Here is a 7,542-nt window from a genome sequence, read left to right on the forward strand (position 1 = left end):
TAGGAACTGGGACTTGGGAAAAATGTTGATATTACAGAAATATGAATTTTATACTCTCTTGAATATTTTGTTTATTTTATTCTATTTCGTGTCAGGATTAGATGACATCCAGGCATAATTAAAATCTCGAAATTCAACAGAAATAATAATTTTAATATCGTTCACGTGTATAGGGTATATTTATATCGCGAGGTTTTTTAATCAGTCCCATTTCCTAGTAAATAAATCTACTCGTGAAAAAATTCCATTGTAAACATCCGTCATACATTATTGCGTTGTGTAGTTTATTATCTTCCGTATTTTTTTGCGGTTCAAGGTTTCGTATAACCTTAGATTTTTGTCATTTTATCACAATCTTGCGTCCATTGTATTTTTTGACTGGTGACATGAAAGGATGCGAACTTGTCTTTTTCGATGCATTGTGTTGTTAGATTACATTTCTTCGCAGGAGTAATAAGTACTTTGTCCTACTACGTATTGCGTAGCTGTCATTCTTCACTGGTCATCCAATGTCTTCCTGGTCGGAGAAAATGCTGACTTATTTATCTCGAAAAAAAATTTTGCGAGGTTTTCCAGTAAATGTAGTGTATGTAATTTTATCACAGATTAAACCAGGTAAGATTTCGCTACTTTATTCGATCTCCACGTCGTAGATATCTTGGCATTGGTACAAATTGATGTGTTTTTTATTGGAACTGTTCAGCACAATGGGGAAAGTGGTGTAAAATCCTGAGCGAGTATCAGTTTCGGTGCCAAATGCTCAAATAATTGATTTTAATCATGTTCTACTGATAAAGATGAAGTATTCTCTGCTCACTCCTGGCGTGGAGTCAGTTTTATTATGTGGCCACTTGAGAGGTGGTAGCAAGTCTAGTAAAATAACACTCAATCTAAATCTAGACGAAAATGTCATTTTAACAGTAGGAAAAAACCAAAATTTCTAACCTATAAAATAATATGGAAAAATTCCATAAATTTCTTTCATAACATCAATAATAACATAATTCTATTCCCTAATTTCTGAACAAAGTCCCAATTTCAAAGACTCAGAATTATTGAGTTTTCCACAGTAGTACACAAACAGATTGAAGTTTTTGAAAATGACTAATGAAATTCCTCTTTAATTTCCTTGATTCTTTCAATTGAATGAAAGAGAGCACTGATTCTGATACACGCTCTGTAATCAAATCCGTCCAAAACTTATTTGCTCGGGAAGAAAACAAGTTTGTTCCTTTGGCAGTTTTTAAAGAAAAAACTTTCAAACGCCACCACGCCTTTTGCTTTCATCCAAATCAAATCAAATTAGGGTTTGGTTTGTGTATGGTTGGATGCTTTTATATGGTGGATGATGATCCATGTTTTTCTATGAAACAAAACGACCGTGATTGGATCACGATCGGGAATAGGAGAATGCCATGAAAAGAAATGAATTCAAGGGCGTGCTATCAGTTTATATTTGACCCCGTTGTAAGTAGGCACATATAATATTTGTGGTGAACTTTTACCAATTCGTAGCCCAAAAGAAGTCAACTATTCTCTCAATTTCAATTATTATTGGGAGAAAGTGGGGGAAAATCAGGGTGTATATTCTTCCTGTCTGAATTATTGTTCAAGTCACGGTGACAGGCTTAACCAGATATTGAACAAGATCAGGTTTCATTTTGCCCAACCACATCCGGTTTTCACGCATCATCTTGCATACTAATTAGCTGTGGTATACTTTCACTCGTCTCTTTTGTTGAAGGAGTGTTCTTCCCTTCTGAATTATTGAATCTTTCGGCTTAAAACTAGATAGACAAATGGCACTGCTTTATTATTGAAATAAATTCAAAATTATTTATATTTCCTAAATTTGAAGATTTCCTAAATTGATTGAAATGCAGAAAAAAATATGCGGAAGAATTTGTACACAAAGACGAGTTGCTCGAGCAGCAAGCGGGTTTCATCTATTGAGTAAAACTGATTCTGCTTTCTCCGAGCGCTGATAGATGCAGCTTCTGCTAAGGAAATAAAGTTGGGTCCAACTTTCTCCCAAAACTGTGCAGGTTGGATTATTTTCCAAGAGCGTGTTTTCACCACGCTGGAATTTTTGATACAGGACGTCACATATTTTTGTTTTAGGTGAATAGTTCAATTTTACTTTTACTTTTTAGCACCAAATTTTACTACCAATTGTACTCGTATAATTCAACTAAAAGAGAAATTATTCATACAACTAGCAATCAATTTACTAGGACATTGATTGCTTCACGTCTACAGCCTTACATGACATATGTGTTACAACGTGTGGCGCTTTCCTAGTCCCGGAGGAACACAACATGTAAAATTAAGATGGGACTGGGACCACTGAATTGGATTTCCACCTGGATTGAGATACGACTTTCTTCCTCCTCCTGCCATTGTTTTTTGTTGGCCTAACTTCTTTGTCAAGCAAGGTGACATTTCACTTCATGCTCATAAAAGACACACTTCCATTCCATGTAGAAAACAAGGGCTCGATCTTTTTCTTATGTGTAGTAAACATCCTCGTAGAAGAACCAACCACTTTACAAAAGATCATGATTGTCTTCGCAAATTGAATTCGCGTTGTTGTCTCTTCTTCCAGGTTTGGCTGGAAGCTGATGGGTCTGGTCCTTCGTCTGGATTGAAATTGTATTCTATTGCTCTTCCACCTCCATCTTTTTGGGTTACCTTTCTTTACCTTTCCTTATTTAGACTTGGCACTCATTTTGTTTTATGTTATTGCAACGCACGTACAGACACAACACAACCATTCCCAGATGAGGGTATATGTACGGATGGGAAATAACAGTTTCTTGAAATTATAGGATTGCATGTATGCGAATGCGTGGTTCCATCTGGGTCTGGGTGGCCGTTTGAATTCAGTAATAATAAAATACCCAGTAGAGGTTTTATCCAAAGGGAAAAATTTATGAGGATGTCTGTTCCGTTGTCTTCAAATTTTGAAGGGTGGGATCCTACCTGAAAGATCATATTTTTAGCAAGAGCAAAATAATTTCCGTGCGTGATTAGGCGAAAAGTCTTCAAGTAATCGACTAGCAGTACACATTTTTAAAATTGGGCAAAATGACACTCTAATATGTACCTACATACATATGTATTTGACTGATAAATTCTATCCGAAAAGCCAGTCAAAGTAAACAACACAAGTTTTACAATATGGCAGCAACGAACCCTCTGGAGAAAGTCTTTCACTTACAATAGAATCCAAACTGGGATAAATATCCCTTAAATTTTCAACCGAAACTCATCCCATTCAGTTTTACGAGATGGAAAGGAAAGTGTTTTACACCGCCATGGTTGGTTTTGTTCATTGGTTGGTTTCGTGGTATAGATTGCGTTGGGAATTGTGTCGATGGTGGAAGAACACTGTTGGGAAAAGAACTCAAATAATCTTTAAATTCTGGAGAAATTGAAACTTTTTGGGACAACGTCATAAAAATGTATTTCTCGCAAGACCAGAGGCAATCTTAATGCAATTTCATTAATGAGCACTAAAGAAGCAGCTACAAAACAATTAAGGCGGGATACATACGTACGTACGTTTGTAGGTAAAAGCTGGATTCGGGCCGTTCCTTCGATGCAACGAGGCTGGGAGCCCACCTTTAGTGCAATTTCTTCTCGGGTGTCAAATTTTACGACTGTTCGTTACTCGAAAGGAGTTCGCTTTTATACAACTCGGCTAATTAAACGGATTAAGTAACAGAATAGTGGAGCTTGTCGGGATGATTAAAAAGAGTTTAGAGCTCACGAGGGGATTTACTAATTAAATTGAGTGTCAAACATGGAATGGAATATCGTTACGTATGCTGCAACAAGCACACAGTAAGATCAAAGGAAAAGTTGAAACAATTTTGCTTACAAGTTTAAAAAATAGGTTGCATTTGTTTGCTCTTTTCGTCTGGTAAATTTTGTGTGAGAAACGTAGGACATGCAAAATAATTGTAGATAATGAGACACAAAAGTTTCGTATGTATGTACTTGCATGACTATTCTCCAAGTCCTTTTCAAGAAAAAACAGGGCATACTTACATATTTCGTGAGACTGTTGAGTTTTTGATGCAAAATTTAAATAAATATTGTTAAAAATAGACGCCGAAAACTAATTTTTCCAAATGTTTTGTTAACTGGTTCAAAGATGCGTACTCCTACTTTTCCTAATACTAATAGTCTGAAATTTTATATTCGTAATTCTACTGAGTAGTTGCACTTCTTAATTCACCATTCCGACCCAATAAATGCATTAAGTGTTTTCCTTCGCATTGGTCATTTTTCAGTTTATCCCCACTTTCACCACTCACCCATCGCCCTCCGTCCGACTTTCTCTCGCTGCCCCTTCATCGTCTTAAGTTAAACCTGTCGTGTTAGTCTTCTTTCTCAAGGAGTGAACAAGTCGGCATTACGTTTGTTAAGAAAAGTGGAAGAAATGGAGTTAATCTTCTTACCGGACCTTATTTACTTGGTTCCTTCTTCTACAACAACGTGACATTGGTAAAGTATTGGACGGAAGTAGTTCTTCGAGCACTTCAGAAAGCATGAGGAAAAGACTATTCACTAGACCAGAATTGGATTTCCTTCGCAGCAGCAGCAGCATCAAGTCAAATCAGTCGAAGAGGATTATGTACAGCGAATTACATCTTGTTCACTTTTCTCTCTCTCTCTTTTCCAGTGGGAAATCCCTTCTTTTCTGTTTTAAAGCCTTTTCAGCTTATCGGGCCAAATTTTTTGATGCTTTCTCCTCCAAAATCTAAACCGGCTTGTGCACTTTCAACTAAAATGTATCAACTTTTCCCCTCGTATAAAATTATTGATTTTTTTTTCATTCACGTCAAGACAGAATATTATTTTCATATTTATTTACTTTGATTGAAATCCACAAATATTTTGAGAAACAGATTCCAATATTTGCATTTAATTTGACTTTTACTGCAACATTTTGTACCGAAATAAACCCAAAGTTTACCTTCTAAATAAGCCAAATTTTAAATGCTTTCTCCACCAAAACTGCAGCACTATAAATTGTAACAGGTGCGCTCTAAATAATAATGCCCCGCACCTGGCGGTTCTTGACTTGCGGTGGTGATCATTCAAAAAGATGAAGAAATTTCGGGTGGTAGAAATTTTACACCAGAAAATTTTGCAAGTTTTATCTCTGCAATCAATAAAATCGCAAGAAGAAAACCCACCCGAACGTAACCAATCTTTTTATTTACGGATGAAAACATTCGCCTACTAAAACTCACTACTACACCATTATTATTACTTGCATTTCTTTCTCGCTCGTGGGGAAAGATTTGACAACGTGAGTTCTGTTACGGAGCGATTATTATTTCCTCACAAAAACTCGTCCACTTTTAATATCTTTTACTTTTATCTCGTTTTTTGGCTCGTCGTCATCACTTATTCTCCTCTGGTTTGATGACTTTGGTAAAAATTTCCCTATGCAAATGACGAATTTTGCAACATCTGGCACATCTTAAAGAGAAGAACGGCGGTGTGATTAGCTTAATTGATATAGTTTCGTTGGAAAATCTCAGTTCAGATCTAGTTTAAGAAATCAAAACCAAATTAGAAATTGACAATGGCACACAATGTAATAATAAGTCGGAGAAATACGTCTTGCACCATTTTTTTATGACACGGATCGCACAGAGTGAGGAACCCACCTGGGTCTGCTCGTCGCGTCGTCGTCTTCTTCTTCTTGCTTATAGCATCTCATCAAATTTTACAACATCAACATCCATCTCGTTTTCTTTGTGCTTTTTGCATTTCACTTGACTCGAACTGTGATGCTCGAGAAAGAAAGAAGAAAAAGCTGTTGCAAAAACAGAGCCGCTGTAAAACGCAGACTGCATTACTTATTCAGAAGTGAGCTAAGCAAGTCGATGTACGTACGCAAAGAGGAGAAAGCGGATGAGTGTAGGTAATGTAGTAATGCTTTCTCCGCGTTTTTATGCTTCGGTGGTGCAAGTGAAACTTAAGACAAGTTAACTTACTCGTCTTCAGACAGACAGCAAATGTCCATCAGATCGTCGTCATGTTGTCATCACCATTTTGCTTATTTGCACACGAGAAGCAGCATTCTCGTCTCTTGCTCCATGACCGACTTTCCAAATGTGATGAGCGTTCTGCTCCCCCGGTTTGTATCGAGTTTCTGACAAATTTTCTTTGTGAAAGAAACTAAATTGTGGGCGGAATTGTGACCAAAATTTCAAAATTTGTACATACAAGGAAAAAACTTTCTAAAGTGTGGTATAGGTGCAGAAAGTATAAAACATCAAACAACAACAGACAAGATACATACATTCAAAATAATATGAAATGGTGGTTACACATTGAAATGAAAAGTTTATTGAAATTCAGAGTAACCAAGGCCTGGAGGGAATTCGTTCTACTGCGTGCGTTTAGATGAGATGAGATGAGGGGACGATACGGAATATTCACTTGTTTTCCTCACTTTCTATCTCCACTCAAACTTGGAGTAGGATGGAGAAAGTAGTGAATTCAAGAAAGAGAGAAAGAGCAAACCCAGCAGCATCGTTCCGGAAGGACAGCAAGAATTCCATCAATTTTTCATCCCGCTTTTGTACAAGTATCAACTCAAGTGGATGTGGTTTGAATGCCTTTAAAATTCAAAGAGGAAGGAAATACGTCGGAAGTGAGAAAGTCACAAAAGTTATATAAAAGGTTGGAAAAACGCATACGTAATAATAATAATGCCACTTGATCCAAGGTTTGAACTGCGGGGGTGGGTTTGTATTTGTTATTTAGTTGGGTGTCAAATGTGCTATTATGGGAACTGCTTTATGTACATAAACATGTTCATAGGGTTTGATTTTTTAAAATCATTTTGTACAAATGTCAGTAGGGACATAGAAGTGAATGATAATATTTGTTAATAATTGCCAGGTCAGTTTGTGACGATTATTTGAATAAATGAGACTTTGACTGACTTGCTGACTTGGTAATATGGTTCAACTCTTTAAAAATGGTTCAACTTTGGCAATAAATCAACTCCTCTTTGACAATGACTGAATAGATGACAGCTCCACGGATTCATTCACTCACTCACTCATGAATGGTTAAGGAGAAAAGTTTTTCTGCTAGGTAAGTATAAGTACATACTCCACTACCACATACAGTTGGTCTCTGTAACAGAGGGGAAAAAACGCTTTAAAGTTGGAAGAGCATTATTACACCAATTTTTAATTCTGACGAGGAAATAATATCCTTAAGAAAGTTTATACCCAACTTCTTATTCTTTAGAACGTGTCACAATGACGGAATAAATTTCTTTTACAAGTGAGTCGTGGAGGAAAGTAAAGGACGTTTTACTTCAACGGGACCAATCGTCCGTAATTTTTGTGACATTAAACTTCTCATCGTGCTGGAGACAACATTTGGGGAGCTAAAGTTTCTTATGCCGAGAAATGATAATTCGAATTTGGTGTTGTTTCAAAAATGAAGAAGATGCATATCTTTTCGTATCACTAAATTATTGTTTGCAATTTCGAAGTAATG

Source organism: Folsomia candida, unplaced genomic scaffold (assembly GCF_002217175.1).
Source record: "Folsomia candida strain VU population unplaced genomic scaffold, ASM221717v1 Fcan01_Sc004, whole genome shotgun sequence".
Lineage (NCBI taxonomy): Eukaryota > Metazoa > Arthropoda > Collembola > Entomobryomorpha > Isotomidae > Folsomia > Folsomia candida.